Raw genomic sequence first — 19,497 nt, forward strand, 5'->3', positions numbered from 1 at the left:
CCATACCTGCTAAGATTCAGAAATGGGGCATTGACTCCTTTCTTTTTTTCTTGCAAGATTATTATATAATTTGTGAAAAATTTCCAAAAATCTTAAAGCAACTGGTATTACCAGGGGGTCTCCCATCCAATTACTAACCAGGCCGAAACCTGCTTAGTTTCCGAGCTCAGACATGATCTGGCATAGCCAGGGTGGTATGGCCATAAGCGAAGACTGCTGCAAAGAGAGAGCTATTTAAAGATCAGTCAATCTAATCGCCGGTACATTATATAAGTAGGAAAGAAAACCCTAAAGCTTAAAGCACCTGGTATTCCCAGGCGGTCTCCCATCCAAGCACTAACCAGGCCAATACCTGCTAAGATTAAGAGATCGGGCATTGACTCTTTTTTTTTTATTTTTTTTTTTAAGATTATTATATAATTAGTAATAAATTTCCAATAATATTAGAGCACCTGGTATTCCGAGGCGGTCTCCCATCCAGACACTAAACAGGTCCATGACTGCTAAGATTCAAAGAATGGGCATTGACTCTTTTTTTTTTTCAAGATTATTATATAATTTGTGAAAAATTTACAAAAATCTTAAAGCAAATGGTATTCCGAGGCGGTCTCCCATCCAAGCACTAAACAGGTCCATACCTCCTAAGATTCAAAGATTGGGCATTTACTCTTTTTTTTTTTTTTTTTTTTTTTTTGCAAGATTTTTATGTAATTAGTAAAAATTGCCAAAAATATTACAGCAACTGGTATTTCCCGGCCGTCTTCCATCCAAGTACTAACCAGGCAAAACCTGCTATTATTCAGAGATCGGGCATTGACTTTTTTTTTTTTTTCAAAATTATTATATAATTTGTGAAGAATTTCCAAAAATCTTAAAGCAACTGGTATTACCAGGGTGTCTCCCATCCAATTACTAACCAGGCCCATACCTGCTAAGATTCAGATATGGGGCATTGACTCCTTTCTTTTTTTCTTGCAAGATTATTATATAATTTGTGAAAAATTTCCAAAAATCTTAAAGCAACTGGTATTACCAGGGGGTCTCCCATCCAATTACTAACCAGGCCGAAACCTGCTTAGTTTCCGAGCTCAGACATGATCTGGCATAGCCAGGGTGGTATGGCCATAAGCGAAGACTGCTGCAAAGAGAGAGCTATTTAAAGATCAGCCAATCTAATCGCCGGTACATTATACAGGACCAAACCTGCTTAGCTTCCGAGAGCAGACGAGATCAGGCATAGCCAGGTTGTTACGGTCGCAAGCGAAGGATACTGCAAAGAGAGGACTATTTAAAGATCAGCCAATCAAATCGCCCATACATTATATAAGTAGGAATGAAAACCCAAAAGCTTACAGCACCTGGTATTCCCAGGCGGTCTCCCATCCAAGCACTAACCAGGCCAATACCTGCTAAGATTAAGAGATCGGGCATTGGCTCTTTTTTTTTAAGATTATTATATAATTAGTAATAAATTTCCAATAATATTAGAGCACCTGGTATTACCAGGGGGTCTCCCATCCAAACACTACACAGGTCCATGACTGCTAAGATTCAAAGAATGGGCATTGACTCTTTTTTCTTTCAAGATTATTATATAATTTGTGAAAAATGTACAAAAATCTTAAAGCAACTGGTATTACCAGGGGGTCTCCCATCCAATTACTAACCAGGCCCAAACCTGCTTAGCTTCCGAGCTCAGACATGATCTGGCATAGCCAGGGTGGTATGGCCATAAGCGAAGACTGCTGCAAAGAGAGAGCTATTTAAAGATCAGCCAATCTAATCGCCGGTACATTATACAGGACCAAACCTGCTTAGCTTCCGAGATCAGACGAGATCAGGCATAGCCAGGTTGTTACGGTCGCAAGCGAAAGATACTGCAAAGAGAGGACTATTTAAAGATCAGCCAATCTAATCGCCGGTACATTATATAAGTAGGAAAGAAAACCCTAAAGCTTAAAGCACCTGGTATTCCCAGGCGGTCTCCCATCCAAGCACTAACCAGGCCAATACCTGCTAAGATTAAGAGATCGGGCATTGACTCTTTTTTTTTTTTTTTTTTTTTTTTTTTAAAGATTATTATATAATTAGTAATAAATTTCCAATAATATTAGAGCACCTGGTTTTCCGAGGCGGTCTCCCATCCAAACACTAAACAGGTCCATAGCTGCTAAGATTCAAAGATTGGGCATTGACTCTTCTTGTTTCAAGATAATTATATAATTAGTACAAATTTCCAAAAATATTACAGCAAATGGTATTCCGAGGCGGTCTCCCATCCAAGCACTAAACAGGTCCATACCTCCTAAGATTCAAAGATTGGGCATTTACTGTTTTTTTTTTTTTTTTTTTGCAAGATTATTATGTAATTAGTAAAAATTGCCAAAAATATTACAGCAACTGGTATTTCCCGGCCGTCTTCCATCCAAGTACTAACCAGGCAAAACCTGCTATTATTCAGAGATCGGGCATTGACTTTTTTTTTTTTTTTTTTCAAGATTATTATATAATTTGTGAAAAATTTCCAAAAATCTTAAAGCAACTGGTATTACCACAGTGTCTCCCATCCAATTACTAACCAGGCCCATACCTGCTAAGATTCAGATATGGGGCATTGACTCCTTTCTTTTTTTCTTGCAAGATTATTATATAATTTGTGAAAAATTTCCAAAAATCTTAAAGCAACTGGTATTACCAGGGGGTCTCCCATCCAATTACTAACCAGGCCCATACCTGCTAAGATTCAGATATGGGGCATTGACTCCTTTCTTTTTTTCTTGCAAGATTATTATATAATTTGTGAAAAATTTCCAAAAATCTTAAAGCAACTGGTATTACCAGGGGGTCTCCCATCCAATTACTAACCAGGCCGAAACCTGCTTAGTTTCCGAGCTCAGACATGATCTGGCATAGCCAGGGTGGTATGGCCATAAGCGAAGACTGCTGCAAAGAGAGAGCTATTTAAAGATCAGTCAATCTAATCGCCGGTACATTATATAAGTAGGAAAGAAAACCCTAAAGCTTAAAGCACCTGGTATTCCCAGGCGGTCTCCCATCCAAGCACTAACCAGGCCAATACCTGCTAAGATTAAGAGATCGGGCATTGACTCTTTTTTTTTTTTTTTTTTTTTTTTTAAGATTATTATATAATTAGTAATAAATTTCCAATAATATTAGAGCACCTGGTATTCCGAGGCGGTCTCCCATCCAGACACTAAACAGGTCCATGACTGCTAAGATTCAAAGAATGGGCATTGACTCTTTTTTTTTTTCAAGATTATTATATAATTTGTGAAAAATTTACAAAAATCTTAAAGCAACTGGTATTACCAGGGGGTCTCCCATCCAATTACTAACCAGGCCCAAACCTGCTTAGCTTCCGAGCTCAGACATGATCTGGCATAGCCAGGGTGGTATGGCCATAAGCGAAGACTGCTGCAAAGAGAGAGCTATTTAAAGATCAGCCAATCTAATCGCCGGTACATTATACAGGACCAAACCTGCTTAGCTTCCGAGAGCAGACGAGATCAGGCATAGCCAGGTTGTTACGGTCGCAAGCGAAGGATACTGCAAAGAGAGGACTATTTAAAGATCAGCCAATCAAATCGCCCATACATTATATAAGTAGGAATGAAAACCCAAAAGCTTACAGCACCTGGTATTCCCAGGCGGTCTCCCATCCAAGCACTAACCAGGCCAATACCTGCTAAGATTAAGAGATCGGGCATTGGCTCTTTTTTTTTAAGATTATTATATAATTAGTAATAAATTTCCAATAATATTAGAGCACCTGGTATTACCAGGGGGTCTCCCATCCAAACACTACACAGGTCCATGACTGCTAAGATTCAAAGAATGGGCATTGACTCTTTTTTTTTTCAAAATTATTATATAATTTGTGAAAAATTTACAAAAATCTTAAAGCAACTGGTATTACCAGGGGGTCTCCCATCCAATTACTAACCAGGCCCAAACCTGCTTAGCTTCCGAGCTCAGACATGATCTGGCATAGCCAGGGTGGTATGGCCATAAGCGAAGACTGCTGCAAAGAGAGAGCTATTTAAAGATCAGCCAATCTAATCGCCGGTACATTATACAGGACCAAACCTGCTTAGCTTCCGAGAGCAGACGAGATCAGGCATAGCCAGGTTGTTACGGTCGCAAGCGAAGGATACTGCAAAGAGAGGACTATTTAAAGATCAGCCAATCAAATCGCCCATACATTATATAAGTAGGAATGAAAACCCAAAAGCTTACAGCACCTGGTATTCCGAGGCGGTCTCCCATCCAAGCACTAACCAGGCCAATACCTGCTAAGATTAAGAGATCGGGCATTGGCTCTTTTTTTAAGATTATTATATAATTAGTAATAAATTTCCAATAATATTAGAGCACCTGGTATTACCAGGGGGTCTCCCATCCAAACACTACACAGGTCCATGACTGCTAAGATTCAAAGAATGGGCATTGACTCTTTTTTTTTTCAAGATTATTATATAATTTGTGAAAAATTTACAAAAATCTTAAAGCAACTGGTATTACCAGGGGGTCTCCCATCCAATTACTAACCAGGCCCAAACCTGCTTAGCTTTCGAGCTCAGACATGATCTGGCATAGCCAGGGTGGTATGGCCATAAGCGAAGACTGCTGCAAAGAGAGAGCTATTTAAAGATCAGCCAATCTAATCGCCGGTACATTATACAGGACCAAACCTGCTTAGCTTCCGAGAGCAGACGAGATCAGGCATAGCCAGGTTGTTACGGTCGCAAGCGAAGGATACTGCAAAGAGAGGACTATTTAAAGATCAGCCAATCAAATCGCCCATACATTATATAAGTAGGAATGAAAACCCAAAAGCTTACAGCACCTGGTATTCCGAGGCGGTCTCCCATCCAAGCACTAACCAGGCCAATACCTGCTAAGATTAAGAGATCGGGCATTGGCTCTTTTTTTAAGATTATTATATAATTAGTAATAAATTTCCAATAATATTAGAGCACCTGGTATTACCAGGGGGTCTCCCATCCAAACACTACACAGGTCCATGACTGCTAAGATTCAAAGAATGGGCATTGACTCTTTTTTTTTTCAAGATTATTATATAATTTGTGAAAAATTTACAAAAATCTTAAAGCAACTGGTATTACCAGGGGGTCTCCCATCCAATTACTAACCAGGCCCAAACCTGCTTAGCTTTCGAGCTCAGACATGATCTGGCATAGCCAGGGTGGTATGGCCATAAGCGAAGACTGCTGCAAAGAGAGAGCTATTTAAAGATCAGCCAATCTAATCGCCGGTACATTATACAGGACCAAACCTGCTTAGTTTCCGAGCTCAGACATGATCTGGCATAGCGAGGGTGGTATGGCCATAAGCGAAGACTGCTGCAAAGAGAGAGCTATTTAAAGATCAGTCAATCTAATCGCCGGTACATTATATAAGTAGGAAAGAAAACCCTAAAGCTTAAAGCACCTGGTATTCCCAGGCGGTCTCCCATCCAAGCACTAACCAGGCCAATACCTGCTAAGATTAAGAGATCGGGCATTGACTCTTTTTTTTTTTTTTTTTTTTTTTTTTTTTGAAGATTATTATATAATTAGTAATAAATTTCCAATAATATTAGAGCACCTGGTTTTCCGAGGCGGTCTCCCATCCAAACACTAAACAGGTCCATAGCTGCTAAGATTCAAAGATTGGGCATTGACTCTTCTTGTTTCAAGATAATTATATAATTAGTACAAATTTCCAAAAATATTACAGCAAATGGTATTCCGAGGCGGTCTCCCATCCAAGCACTAAACAGGTCCATACCTCCTAAGATTCAAAGATTGGGCATTTACTCTTTTTTTTTTTTTTTTTTTTTGCAAGATTATTATGTAATTAGTAAAAATTGCCAAAAATATTACAGCAACTGGTATTTCCCGGCCGTCTTCCATCCAAGTACTAACCAGGCAAAACCTGCTATTATTCAGAGATCGGGCATTGACTTTTTTTTTTTTTTTTTTAAGATTATTATATAATTTGTGAAAAATTTCCAAAAATCTTAAAGCAACTGGTATTACCACAGTGTCTCCCATCCAATTACTAACCAGGCCCATACCTGCTAAGATTCAGATATGGGGCATTGACTCCTTTCTTTTTTTCTTGCAAGATTATTATATAATTTGTGAAAAATTTCCAAAAATCTTAAAGCAACTGGTATTACCAGGGGGTCTCCCATCCAATTACTAACCAGGCCCATACCTGCTAAGATTCAGATATGGGGCATTGACTCCTTTCTTTTTTTCTTGCAAGATTATTATATAATTTGTGAAAAATTTCCAAAAATCTTAAAGCAACTGGTATTACCAGGGGGTCTCCCATCCAATTACTAACCAGGCCGAAACCTGCTTAGTTTCCGAGCTCAGACATGATCTGGCATAGCCAGGGTGGTATGGCCATAAGCGAAGACTGCTGCAAAGAGAGAGCTATTTAAAGATCAGTCAATCTAATCGCCGGTACATTATATAAGTAGGAAAGAAAACCCTAAAGCTTAAAGCACCTGGTATTCCCAGGCGGTCTCCCATCCAAGCACTAACCAGGCCAATACCTGCTAAGATTAAGAGATCGGGCATTGACTCTTTTTTTTTTTTTTTTTTTTTTTAAGATTATTATATAATTAGTAATACATTTCCAATAATATTAGAGCACCTGGTATTCCGAGGTGGTCTCCCATCCAGACACTAAACAGGTCCATGACTGCTAAGATTCAAAGAATGGGCATTGACTCTTTTTTTTTTTCAAGATTATTATATAATTTGTGAAAAATTTACAAAAATCTTAAAGCAACTGGTATTACCAGGGGGTCTCCCATCCAATTACTAACCAGGCCCAAACCTGCTTAGCTTCCGAGCTCAGACATGATCTGGCATAGCCAGGGTGGTATGGCCATAAGCGAAGACTGCTGCAAAGAGAGAGCTATTTAAAGATCAGCCAATCTAATCGCCGGTACATTATACAGGACCAAACCTGCTTAGCTTCCGAGAGCAGACGAGATCAGGCATAGCCAGGTTGTTACGGTCGCAAGCGAAGGATACTGCAAAGAGAGGACTATTTAAAGATCAGCCAATCAAATCGCCCATACATTATATAAGTAGGAATGAAAACCCAAAAGCTTACAGCACCTGGTATTCCCAGGCGGTCTCCCATCCAAGCACTAACCAGGCCAATACCTGCTAAGATTAAGAGATCGGGCATTGGCTCTTTATTTTTAAGATTATTATATAATTAGTAATAAATTTCCAATAATATTAGAGCACCTGGTATTACCAGGGGGTCTCCCATCCAAACACTACACAGGTCCATGACTGCTAAGATTCAAAGAATGGGCATTGACTCTTTTTTTTTTCAAGATTATTATATAATTTGTGAAAAATTTACAAAAATCTTAAAGCAACTGGTATTACCAGGGGGTCTCCCATCCAATTACTAACCAGGCCCAAACCTGCTTAGCTTCCGAGCTCAGACATGATCTGGCATAGCCAGGGTGGTATGGCCATAAGAGAAGACTGCTGCAAAGAGAGAGCTATTTAAAGATCAGCCAATCTAATCGCCGGTACATTATACAGGACCAAACCTGCTTAGCTTCCGAGAGCAGACGAGATCAGGCATAGCCAGGTTGTTACGGTCGCAAGCGAAGGATACTGCAAAGAGAGGACTATTTAAAGATCAGCCAATCAAATCGCCCATACATTATATAAGTAGGAATGAAAACCCAAAAGCTTACAGCACCTGGTATTCCGAGGCGGTCTCCCATCCAAGCACTAACCAGGCCAATACCTGCTAAGATTAAGAGATCGGGCATTGGCTCTTTTTTTAAGATTATTATATAATTAGTAATAAATTTCCAATAATATTAGAGCACCTGGTATTACCAGGGGGTCTCCCATCCAAACACTACACAGGTCCATGACTGCTAAGATTCAAAGAATGGGCATTGACTCTTTTTTTTTTCAAGATTATTATATAATTTGTGAAAAATTTACAAAAATCTTAAAGCAACTGGTATTACCAGGGGGTCTCCCATCCAATTACTAACCAGGCCCAAACCTGCTTAGCTTCCGAGCTCAGACATGATCTGGCATAGCCAGGGTGGTATGGCCATAAGCGAAGACTGCTGCAAAGAGAGAGCTATTTAAAGATCAGCCAATCTAATCGCCGGTACATTATATAAGTAGGAAAGAAAACCCTAAAGCTTAAAGCACCTGGTATTCCCAGGCGGTCTCCCATCCAAGCACTAAACAGGTCCATACCTCCTAAGATTCAAAGATTGGGCATTTACTCTTTTTTTTTTTTTTTTTTTGCAAGATTATTATGTAATTAGAAAAAATTGCCAAAAATATTACAGCAACTGGTATTTCCCGGCCGTCTTCCATCCAAGTACTAACCAGGCAAAACCTGCTATTATTCAGAGATCGGGCATTGACTTTTTTTTTTTTTTTTCAAGATTATTATATAATTTGTGAAAAATTTCCAAAAATCTTAAAGCAACTGGTATTACCACAGTGTCTCCCATCCAATTACTAACCAGGCCCATACCTGCTAAGATTTAGATATGGGGCATTGACTCCTTTCTTTTTTTCTTGCAAGATTATTATATAATTTGTGAAAAATTTCCAAAAATCTTAAAGCAACTGGTATTACCAGGGGGTCTCCCATCCAATTACTAACCAGGCCGAAACCTGCTTAGCTTCCGAGCTCAGACATGATCTGGCATAGCCAGGGTGGAATGGCCATAAGCGAAGACTGCTGCAGAGAGAGAGCTATTTAAAGATCAGCCAATCTAATCGCCGGTACATTATACAGGACCAAACCTGCTTAGCTTCCGAGCTCAGACATGATCTGGCATAGCGAGGGTGGTATGGCCATAAGCGAAGACTGCTGCAAAGAGAGAGCTATTTAAAGATCAGTCAATCTAATCGCCGGTACATTATATAAGTAGGAAAGAAAACCCTAAAGCTTAAAGCACCTGGTATTCCCAGGCGGTCTCCCATCCAAGCACTAACCAGGCCAATACCTGCTAAGATTAAGAGATCGGGCATTGACTCTTTTTTTTTTTTTTTTTTTTTTTTTTTAAAGATTATTATATAATTAGTAATAAATTTCCAATAATATTAGAGCACCTGGTTTTCCGAGGCGGTCTCCCATCCAAACACTAAACAGGTCCATAGCTGCTAAGATTCAAAGATTGGGCATTGACTCTTCTTGTTTCAAGATAATTATATAATTAGTACAAATTTCCAAAAATATTACAGCAAATGGTATTCCGAGGCGGTCTCCCATCCAAGCACTAAACAGGTCCATACCTCCTAAGATTCAAAGATTGGGCATTTACTCTTTTTTTTTTTTTTTTTTTGCAAGATTATTATGTAATTAGTAAAAATTGCCAAAAATATTACAGCAACTGGTATTTCCCGGCCGTCTTCCATCCAAGTACTAACCAGGCAAAACCTGCTATTATTCAGAGATCGGGCATTGACTTTTTTTTTTTTTTTTTCAAGATTATTATATAATTTGTGAAAAATTTCCAAAAATCTTAAAGCAACTGGTATTACCACAGTGTCTCCCATCCAATTACTAACCAGGCCCATACCTGCTAATATTCAGATATGGGGCATTGACTCCTTTCTTTTTTTCTTGCAAGATTATTATATAATTTGTGAAAAATTTCCAAAAATCTTAAAGCAACTGGTATTACCAGGGGGTCTCCCATCCAATTACTAACCAGGCCCATACCTGCTAAGATTCAGATATGGGGCATTGACTCCTTTCTTTTTTTCTTGCAAGATTATTATATAATTTGTGAAAAATTTCCAAAAATCTTAAAGCAACTGGTATTACCAGGGGGTCTCCCATCCAATTACTAACCAGGCCGAAACCTGCTTAGTTTCCGAGCTCAGACATGATCTGGCATAGCCAGGGTGGTATGGCCATAAGCGAAGACTGCTGCAAAGAGAGAGCTATTTAAAGATCAGTCAATCTAATCGCCGGTACATTATATAAGTAGGAAAGAAAACCCTAAAGCTTAAAGCACCTGGTATTCCCAGGCGGTCTCCCATCCAAGCACTAACCAGGCCAATACCTGCTAAGATTAAGAGATCGGGCATTGACTCTTTTTTTTTTATTTTTTTTTTAAGATTATTATATAATTAGTAATAAATTTCCAATAATATTAGAGCACCTGGTATTCCGAGGCGGTCTCCCATCCAGACACTAAACAGGTCCATGACTGCTAAGATTCAAAGAATGGGCATTGACTCTTTTTTTTTTTCAAGATTATTATATAATTTGTGAAAAATTTACAAAAATCTTAAAGCAAATGGTATTCCGAGGCGGTCTCCCATCCAAGCACTAAACAGGTCCATACCTCCTAAGATTCAAAGATTGGGCATTTACTCTTTTTTTTTTTTTTTTTTTTTTTTGCAAGATTTTTATGTAATTAGTAAAAATTGCCAAAAATATTACAGCAACTGGTATTTCCCGGCCGTCTTCCATCCAAGTACTAACCAGGCAAAACCTGCTATTATTCAGAGATCGGGCATTGACTTTTTTTTTTTTTCAAAATTATTATATAATTTGTGAAGAATTTCCAAAAATCTTAAAGCAACTGGTATTACCAGGGTGTCTCCCATCCAATTACTAACCAGGCCCATACCTGCTAAGATTCAGATATGGGGCATTGACTCCTTTCTTTTTTTCTTGCAAGATTATTATATAATTTGTGAAAAATTTCCAAAAATCTTAAAGCAACTGGTATTACCAGGGGGTCTCCCATCCAATTACTAACCAGGCCGAAACCTGCTTAGTTTCCGAGCTCAGACATGATCTGGCATAGCCAGGGTGGTATGGCCATAAGCGAAGACTGCTGCAAAGAGAGAGCTATTTAAAGATCAGCCAATCTAATCGCCGGTACATTATACAGGACCAAACCTGCTTAGCTTCCGAGAGCAGACGAGATCAGGCATAGCCAGGTTGTTACGGTCGCAAGCGAAGGATACTGCAAAGAGAGGACTATTTAAAGATCAGCCAATCAAATCGCCCATACATTATATAAGTAGGAATGAAAACCCAAAAGCTTACAGCACCTGGTATTCCCAGGCGGTCTCCCATCCAAGCACTAACCAGGCCAATACCTGCTAAGATTAAGAGATCGGGCATTGGCTCTTTTTTTTTAAGATTATTATATAATTAGTAATAAATTTCCAATAATATTAGAGCACCTGGTATTACCAGGGGGTCTCCCATCCAAACACTACACAGGTCCATGACTGCTAAGATTCAAAGAATGGGCATTGACTCTTTTTTTTTTCAAGATTATTATATAATTTGTGAAAAATGTACAAAAATCTTAAAGCAACTGGTATTACCAGGGGGTCTCCCATCCAATTACTAACCAGGCCCAAACCTGCTTAGCTTCCGAGCTCAGACATGATCTGGCATAGCCAGGGTGGTATGGCCATAAGCGAAGACTGCTGCAAAGAGAGAGCTATTTAAAGATCAGCCAATCTAATCGCCGGTACATTATACAGGACCAAACCTGCTTAGCTTCCGAGATCAGACGAGATCAGGCATAGCCAGGTTGTTACGGTCGCAAGCGAAAGATACTGCAAAGAGAGGACTATTTAAAGATCAGCCAATCTAATCGCCGGTACATTATATAAGTAGGAAAGAAAACCCTAAAGCTTAAAGCACCTGGTATTCCCAGGCGGTCTCCCATCCAAGCACTAACCAGGCCAATACCTGCTAAGATTAAGAGATCGGGCATTGACTCTTTTTTTTTTTTTTTTTTTTTTTTTTAAAGATTATTATATAATTAGTAATAAATTTCCAATAATATTAGAGCACCTGGTTTTCCGAGGCGGTCTCCCATCCAAACACTAAACAGGTCCATAGCTGCTAAGATTCAAAGATTGGGCATTGACTCTTCTTGTTTCAAGATAATTATATAATTAGTACAAATTTCCAAAAATATTACAGCAAATGGTATTCCGAGGCGGTCTCCCATCCAAGCACTAAACAGGTCCATACCTCCTAAGATTCAAAGATTGGGCATTTACTGTTTTTTTTTTTTTTTTTTTGCAAGATTATTATGTAATTAGTAAAAATTGCCAAAAATATTACAGCAACTGGTATTTCCCGGCCGTCTTCCATCCAAGTACTAACCAGGCAAAACCTGCTATTATTCAGAGATCGGGCATTGACTTTTTTTTTTTTTTTTTTCAAGATTATTATATAATTTGTGAAAAATTTCCAAAAATCTTAAAGCAACTGGTATTACCACAGTGTCTCCCATCCAATTACTAACCAGGCCCATACCTGCTAAGATTCAGATATGGGGCATTGACTCCTTTCTTTTTTTCTTGCAAGATTATTATATAATTTGTGAAAAATTTCCAAAAATCTTAAAGCAACTGGTATTACCAGGGGGTCTCCCATCCAATTACTAACCAGGCCCATACCTGCTAAGATTCAGATATGGGGCATTGACTCCTTTCTTTTTTTCTTGCAAGATTATTATATAATTTGTGAAAAATTTCCAAAAATCTTAAAGCAACTGGTATTACCAGGGGGTCTCCCATCCAATTACTAACCAGGCCGAAACCTGCTTAGTTTCCGAGCTCAGACATGATCTGGCATAGCCAGGGTGGTATGGCCATAAGCGAAGACTGCTGCAAAGAGAGAGCTATTTAAAGATCAGTCAATCTAATCGCCGGTACATTATATAAGTAGGAAAGAAAACCCTAAAGCTTAAAGCACCTGGTATTCCCAGGCGGTCTCCCATCCAAGCACTAACCAGGCCAATACCTGCTAAGATTAAGAGATCGGGCATTGACTCTTTTTTTTTTTTTTTTTTTTTTTTTAAGATTATTATATAATTAGTAATAAATTTCCAATAATATTAGAGCACCTGGTATTCCGAGGCGGTCTCCCATCCAGACACTAAACAGGTCCATGACTGCTAAGATTCAAAGAATGGGCATTGACTCTTTTTTTTTTTCAAGATTATTATATAATTTGTGAAAAATTTACAAAAATCTTAAAGCAACTGGTATTACCAGGGGGTCTCCCATCCAATTACTAACCAGGCCCAAACCTGCTTAGCTTCCGAGCTCAGACATGATCTGGCATAGCCAGGGTGGTATGGCCATAAGCGAAGACTGCTGCAAAGAGAGAGCTATTTAAAGATCAGCCAATCTAATCGCCGGTACATTATACAGGACCAAACCTGCTTAGCTTCCGAGAGCAGACGAGATCAGGCATAGCCAGGTTGTTACGGTCGCAAGCGAAGGATACTGCAAAGAGAGGACTATTTAAAGATCAGCCAATCAAATCGCCCATACATTATATAAGTAGGAATGAAAACCCAAAAGCTTACAGCACCTGGTATTCCCAGGCGGTCTCCCATCCAAGCACTAACCAGGCCAATACCTGCTAAGATTAAGAGATCGGGCATTGGCTCTTTTTTTTTAAGATTATTATATAATTAGTAATAAATTTCCAATAATATTAGAGCACCTGGTATTACCAGGGGGTCTCCCATCCAAACACTACACAGGTCCATGACTGCTAAGATTCAAAGAATGGGCATTGACTCTTTTTTTTTTCAAAATTATTATATAATTTGTGAAAAATTTACAAAAATCTTAAAGCAACTGGTATTACCAGGGGGTCTCCCATCCAATTACTAACCAGGCCCAAACCTGCTTAGCTTCCGAGCTCAGACATGATCTGGCATAGCCAGGGTGGTATGGCCATAAGCGAAGACTGCTGCAAAGAAAGAGCTATTTAAAGATCAGCCAATCTAATCGCCGGTACATTATACAGGACCAAACCTGCTTAGCTTCCGAGAGCAGACGAGATCAGGCATAGCCAGGTTGTTACGGTCGCAAGCGAAGGATACTGCAAAGAGAGGACTATTTAAAGATCAGCCAATCAAATCGCCCATACATTATATAAGTAGGAATGAAAACCCAAAAGCTTACAGCACCTGGTATTCCGAGGCGGTCTCCCATCCAAGCACTAACCAGGCCAATACCTGCTAAGATTAAGAGATCGGGCATTGGCTCTTTTTTTAAGATTATTATATAATTAGTAATAAATTTCCAATAATATTAGAGCACCTGGTATTACCAGGGGGTCTCCCATCCAAACACTACACAGGTCCATGACTGCTAAGATTCAAAGAATGGGCATTGACTCTTTTTTTTTTCAAGATTATTATATAATTTGTGAAAAATTTACAAAAATCTTAAAGCAACTGGTATTACCAGGGGGTCTCCCATCCAATTACTAACCAGGTCCAAACCTGCTTAGCTTTCGAGCTCAGACATGATCTGGCATAGCCAGGGTGGTATGGCCATAAGCGAAGACTGCTGCAAAGAGAGAGCTATTTAAAGATCAGCCAATCTAATCGCCGGTACATTATATAAGTAGGAAAGAAAACCCTAAAGCTTAAAGCACCTGGTATTCCCAGGCGGTCTCCCATCCAAGCACTAAACAGGTCCATACCTCCTAAGATTCAAAGATTGGGCATTTACTCTTTTTTTTTTTTTTTTTTTTGCAAGATTATTATGTAATTAGTAAAAATTGCCAAAAATATTACAGCAACTGGTATTTCCCGGCCGTCTTCCATCCAAGTACTAACCAGGCAAAACCTGCTATTATTCAGAGATCGGGCATTGACTTTTTTTTTTTTTTTCTAGATTATTATATAATTTGTGAAAAATTTCCAAAAATCTTAAAGCAACTGGTATTACCACAGTGTCTCCCATCCAATTACTAACCAGGCCCATACCTGCTAAGATTCAGATATGGGGCATTGACTCCTTTCTTTTTTTCTTGCAAGATTATTATATAATTTGTGAAAAATTTCCAAAAATCTTAAAGCAACTGGTATTACCAGGGGGTCTCCTATCCAATTACGAACCAGGCCGAAACCTGCTTAGCTTCCGAGCTCAGACATGATCTGGCATAGCTAGGGTGGAATGGCCATAAGCGAAGACTGCTGCAGAGAGAGAGCTATTTAAAGATCAGCCAATCTAATCGCCGGTACATTATACAGGACCAAACCTGCTTAGCTTCCGAGAGCAGACGAGATCAGGCATAGCCAGGTTGTTACGGTCGCAAGCGAAGGATACTGCAAAGAGAGGACTATTTAAAGATCAGCCAATCAAATCGCCCATACATTATATAAGTAGGAATGAAAATCCAAAAGCTTACAGCACCTGGTATTCCGAAGCGGTCTCCCATCCAAGCACTAACCAGGCCAATACCTGCTAAGATTAAGAGATCGGGCATTGGCTCTTTTTTTTTTAAGATTATTATATAATTAGTAATAAATTTCCAATAATATTAGAGCACCTGGTATTACCAGGGGGTCTCCCATCCAAACACTACACAGGTCCATGACTGCTAAGATTCAAAGAATGGGCATTGACTCTTTTTTTTTTCAAGATTATTATATAATTTGTGAAAAAATTACAAAAATCTTAAAGCAACTGGTATTACCAGGGGGTCTCCCATCCAATTACTAACCAGGCCCAAACCTGCTTAGCTTCCGAGCTGAGACATGATCTGGCATAGCCAGGGTGGTATGGCCATAAGCGAAGACTGCTGCAAAGAGAGAGCTATTTAAAGATCAGCCAATCTAATCGCCGGTACATTATATAAGTAGGAAAGAAAACCCTAAAGCTTAAAGCACCTGGTATTCCCAGGCGGTCTCCCATCCAAGCACTAACCAGGCCAATACCTGCTAAGATTAAGAGATCGGGCATTGACTCTTTTTTTTTTAAGATTATTATATAATTAGTAATAAATTTCCAATAATATTAGAGCACCTGGTTTTCCGAGGCGGTCTCCCATCCAAGCACTAAACAGGTCCATACCTCCTAAGATTCAAAGATTGGGCATTTACTCTTTTTTTTTTTTTTTTTTTTTGCAAGATTATTATGTAATTAGTAAAAATTGCCAAAAATATTACAGCAACTGGTATTTCCCGGCCGTCTATCATCCAAGTACTAACCAGGCAAAACCTGCTATTATAAAGAGATCGGGCATTGTCTTTATTTTTTTTTTTCAAGATTATTATATAATTTGTGAAAAATTTCCAAAAATCTTAAAGCAACTGGTATTACCAGGGTGTCTCCCATCCAATTACTAACCAGGCCCATACCTGCTAAGATTCAGAAATGGGGCATTGACTCCTTTCTTTTTTTCTTGCAAGATTATTATATAATTTGTGAAAAATTTCCAAAAATCTTAAAGCAACTGGTATTACCAGGGGGTCTCCCATCCAATTACTAACCAGGCCGAAACCTGCTTAGTTTCCGAGCTCAGACATGATCTGGCATAGCCAGGGTGGTATGGCCATAAGCGAAGACTGCTGCAAAGAGAGAGCTATTTAAAGATCAGTCAATCTAATCGCCGGTACATTATATAAGTAGGAAAGAAAACCCTAAAGCTTAAAGCACCTGGTATTCCCAGGCGGTCTCCCATCCAAGCACTAACCAGGCCAATACCTGCTAAGATTAAGAGATCGGGCATTGACTCTTTTTTTTTTATTTTTTTTTTTAAGATTATTATATAATTAGTAATAAATTTCCAATAATATTAGAGCACCTGGTATTCCGAGGCGGTCTCCCATCCAGACACTAAACAGGTCCATGACTGCTAAGATTCAAAGAATGGGCATTGACTTTTTTTTTTTTTCAAGATTATTATATAATTTGTGAAAAATTTACAAAAATCTTAAAGCAAATGGTATTCCGAGGCGGTCTCCCATCCAAGCACTAAACAGGTCCATACCTCCTAAGATTCAAAGATTGGGCATTTACTCTTTTTTTTTTTTTTTTTTTTTTTTGCAAGATTTTTATGTAATTAGTAAAAATTGCCAAAAATATTACAGCAACTGGTATTTCCCGGCCGTCTTCCATCCAAGTACTAACCAGGCAAAACCTGCTATTATTCAGAGATCGGGCATTGACTTTTTTTTTTTTTTCAAAATTATTATATAATTTGTGAAGAATTTCCAAAAATCTTAAAGCAACTGGTATTACCAGGGTGTCTCCCATCCAATTACTAACCAGGCCCATACCTGCTAAGATTCAGATATGGGGCATTGACTCCTTTCTTTTTTTCTTGCAAGATTATTATATAATTTGTGAAAAATTTCCAAAAATCTTAAAGCAACTGGTATTACCAGGGGGTCTCCCATCCAATTACTAACCAGGCCGAAACCTGCTTAGTTTCCGAGCTCAGACATGATCTGGCATAGCCAGGGTGGTATGGCCATAAGCGAAGACTGCTGCAAAGAGAGAGCTATTTAAAGATCAGCCAATCTAATCGCCGGTACATTATACAGGACCAAACCTGCTTAGCTTCCGAGAGCAGACGAGATCAGGCATAGCCAGGTTGTTACGGTCGCAAGCGAAGGATACTGCAAAGAGAGGACTATTTAAAGATCAGCCAATCAAATCGCCCATACATTATATAAGTAGGAATGAAAACCCAAAAGCTTACAGCACCTGGTATTCCCAGGCGGCCTCCCATCCAAGCACTAACCAGGCCAATACCTGCTAAGATTAAGAGATCGGGCATTGGCTCTTTTTTTTTAAGATTATTATATAATTAGTAATAAATTTCCAATAATATTAGAGCACCTGGTATTACCAGGGGGTCTCCCATCCAAACACTACACAGGTCCATGACTGCTAAGATTCAAAGAATGGGCATTGACTCTTTTTTCTTTCAAGATTATTATATAATTTGTGAAAAATGTACAAAAATCTTAAAGCAACTGGTATTACCAGGGGGTCTCCCATCCAATTACTAACCAGGCCCAAACCTGCTTAGCTTCCGAGCTCAGACATGATCTGGCATAGCCAGGGTGGTATGGCCATAAGCGAAGACTGCTGCAAAGAGAGAGCTATTTAAAGATCAGCCAATCTAATCGCCGGTACATTATACAGGACCAAACCTGCTTAGCTTCCGAGATCAGACGAGATCAGGCATAGCCAGGTTGTTACGGTCGCAAGCGAAAGATACTGCAAAGAGAGGACTATTTAAAGATCAGCCAATCTAATCGCCGGTACATTATATAAGTAGGAAAGAAAACCCTAAAGCTTAAAGCACCTGGTATTCCCAGGCGGTCTCCCATCCAAGCACTAACCAGGCCAATACCTGCTAAGATTAAGAGATCGGGCATTGACTCTTTTTTTTTTTTTTTTTTTTTTAAGATTATTATATAATTAGTAATAAATTTCCAATAATATTAGAGCACCTGGTATTCCGAGGCGGTCTCCCATCCAGACACTAAACAGGTCCATGACTGCTAAGATTCAAAGAATGGGCATTGACTCTTTTTTTTTTTCAAGATTATTATATAATTTGTGAAAAATTTACAAAAATCTTAAAGCAACTGGTATTACCAGGGGGTCTCCCATCCAATTACTAACCAGGCCCAAACCTGCTTAGCTTCCGAGCTCAGACATGATCTGGCATAGCCAGGGTGGTATGGCCATAAGCGAAGACTGCTGCAAAGAGAGAGCTATTTAAAGATCAGCCAATCTAATCGCCGGTACATTATACAGGACCAAACCTGCTTAGCTTCCGAGAGCAGACGAGATCAGGCATAGCCAGGTTGTTACGGTCGCAAGCGAAGGATACTGCAAAGAGAGGACTATTTAAAGATCAGCCAATCAAATCGCCCATACATTATATAAGTAGGAATGAAAACCCAAAAGCTTACAGCACCTGGTATTCCCAGGCGGTCTCCCATCCAAGCACTAACCAGGCCAATACCTGCTAAGATTAAGAGATCAGGCATTGGCTCTTTTTTTTAAGATTATTATATAATTAGTAATAAATTTCCAATAATATTAGAGCACCTGGTATTACCAGGGGGTCTCCCATCCAAACACTACACAGGTCCATGACTGCTAAGATTCAAAGAATGGGCATTGACTCTTTTTTTTTTCAAAATTATTATATAATTTGTGAAAAATTTACAAAAATCTTAAAGCAACTGGTATTACCAGGGGGTCTCCCATCCAATTACTAACCAGGCCCAAACCTGCTTAGCTTCCGAGCTCAGACATGATCTGGCATAGCCAGGGTGGTATGGCCATAAGCGAAGACTGCTGCAAAGAGAGAGCTATTTAAAGATCAGCCAATCTAATCGCCGGTACATTATACAGGACCAAACCTGCTTAGCTTCCGAGAGCAGACGAGATCAGGCATAGCCAGGTTGTTACGGTCGCAAGCGAAGGATACTGCAAAGAGAGGACTATTTAAAGATCAGCCAATCAAATCGCCCATACATTATATAAGTAGGAATGAAAACCCAAAAGCTTACAGCACCTGGTATTCCGAGGCGGTCTCCCATCCAAGCACTAACCAGGCCAATACCTGCTAAGATTAAGAGATCGGGCATTGGCTCTTTTTTTAAGATTATTATATAAT

The 19,497-nt window shown here is 39.1% G+C and overlaps 24 pseudogenes; all 24 read right to left on the reverse strand.

Annotated features, from left to right (window-relative positions):
• Window positions 1-89: 89 nt before the first annotated feature.
• Window positions 90-208, reverse strand: LOC127963530 (uncharacterized; annotated as a pseudogene).
• An 803-nt stretch (window positions 209-1,011) lies between these two features.
• Window positions 1,012-1,130, reverse strand: LOC127963532 (uncharacterized; annotated as a pseudogene).
• Window positions 1,131-1,618: 488 nt separating this feature from the next.
• LOC127965796 (uncharacterized) lies at window positions 1,619-1,737 on the reverse strand (annotated as a pseudogene).
• A 1,079-nt stretch (window positions 1,738-2,816) lies between these two features.
• Window positions 2,817-2,935, reverse strand: LOC127963537 (uncharacterized; annotated as a pseudogene).
• Window positions 2,936-3,308: 373 nt separating this feature from the next.
• Window positions 3,309-3,427, reverse strand: LOC127965807 (uncharacterized; annotated as a pseudogene).
• A 488-nt stretch (window positions 3,428-3,915) lies between these two features.
• On the reverse strand, window positions 3,916-4,034 carry LOC127965812 (uncharacterized; annotated as a pseudogene).
• A 486-nt stretch (window positions 4,035-4,520) lies between these two features.
• Window positions 4,521-4,639, reverse strand: LOC127961991 (uncharacterized; annotated as a pseudogene).
• A 486-nt stretch (window positions 4,640-5,125) lies between these two features.
• On the reverse strand, window positions 5,126-5,244 carry LOC127961995 (uncharacterized; annotated as a pseudogene).
• Window positions 5,245-6,326: 1,082 nt separating this feature from the next.
• Window positions 6,327-6,445, reverse strand: LOC127963540 (uncharacterized; annotated as a pseudogene).
• A 371-nt stretch (window positions 6,446-6,816) lies between these two features.
• On the reverse strand, window positions 6,817-6,935 carry LOC127965814 (uncharacterized; annotated as a pseudogene).
• Window positions 6,936-7,423: 488 nt separating this feature from the next.
• On the reverse strand, window positions 7,424-7,542 carry LOC127959958 (uncharacterized; annotated as a pseudogene).
• Window positions 7,543-8,028: 486 nt separating this feature from the next.
• On the reverse strand, window positions 8,029-8,147 carry LOC127965821 (uncharacterized; annotated as a pseudogene).
• Window positions 8,148-9,857: 1,710 nt separating this feature from the next.
• Window positions 9,858-9,976, reverse strand: LOC127963552 (uncharacterized; annotated as a pseudogene).
• An 800-nt stretch (window positions 9,977-10,776) lies between these two features.
• On the reverse strand, window positions 10,777-10,895 carry LOC127963557 (uncharacterized; annotated as a pseudogene).
• Window positions 10,896-11,383: 488 nt separating this feature from the next.
• On the reverse strand, window positions 11,384-11,502 carry LOC127965829 (uncharacterized; annotated as a pseudogene).
• Window positions 11,503-12,580: 1,078 nt separating this feature from the next.
• LOC127963560 (uncharacterized) lies at window positions 12,581-12,699 on the reverse strand (annotated as a pseudogene).
• Window positions 12,700-13,072: 373 nt separating this feature from the next.
• LOC127965833 (uncharacterized) lies at window positions 13,073-13,191 on the reverse strand (annotated as a pseudogene).
• A 488-nt stretch (window positions 13,192-13,679) lies between these two features.
• Window positions 13,680-13,798, reverse strand: LOC127965839 (uncharacterized; annotated as a pseudogene).
• Window positions 13,799-14,284: 486 nt separating this feature from the next.
• On the reverse strand, window positions 14,285-14,403 carry LOC127963202 (uncharacterized; annotated as a pseudogene).
• A 1,890-nt stretch (window positions 14,404-16,293) lies between these two features.
• Window positions 16,294-16,412, reverse strand: LOC127963567 (uncharacterized; annotated as a pseudogene).
• Window positions 16,413-17,214: 802 nt separating this feature from the next.
• On the reverse strand, window positions 17,215-17,333 carry LOC127963570 (uncharacterized; annotated as a pseudogene).
• A 488-nt stretch (window positions 17,334-17,821) lies between these two features.
• Window positions 17,822-17,940, reverse strand: LOC127965845 (uncharacterized; annotated as a pseudogene).
• Window positions 17,941-18,442: 502 nt separating this feature from the next.
• Window positions 18,443-18,561, reverse strand: LOC127965857 (uncharacterized; annotated as a pseudogene).
• A 487-nt stretch (window positions 18,562-19,048) lies between these two features.
• Window positions 19,049-19,167, reverse strand: LOC127965863 (uncharacterized; annotated as a pseudogene).
• Between the last annotated feature and the right edge of the window lie 330 nt (window positions 19,168-19,497).

This window comes from Carassius gibelio, chromosome A3 (assembly GCF_023724105.1).
Source record: "Carassius gibelio isolate Cgi1373 ecotype wild population from Czech Republic chromosome A3, carGib1.2-hapl.c, whole genome shotgun sequence".
NCBI lineage: Eukaryota > Metazoa > Chordata > Actinopteri > Cypriniformes > Cyprinidae > Carassius > Carassius gibelio.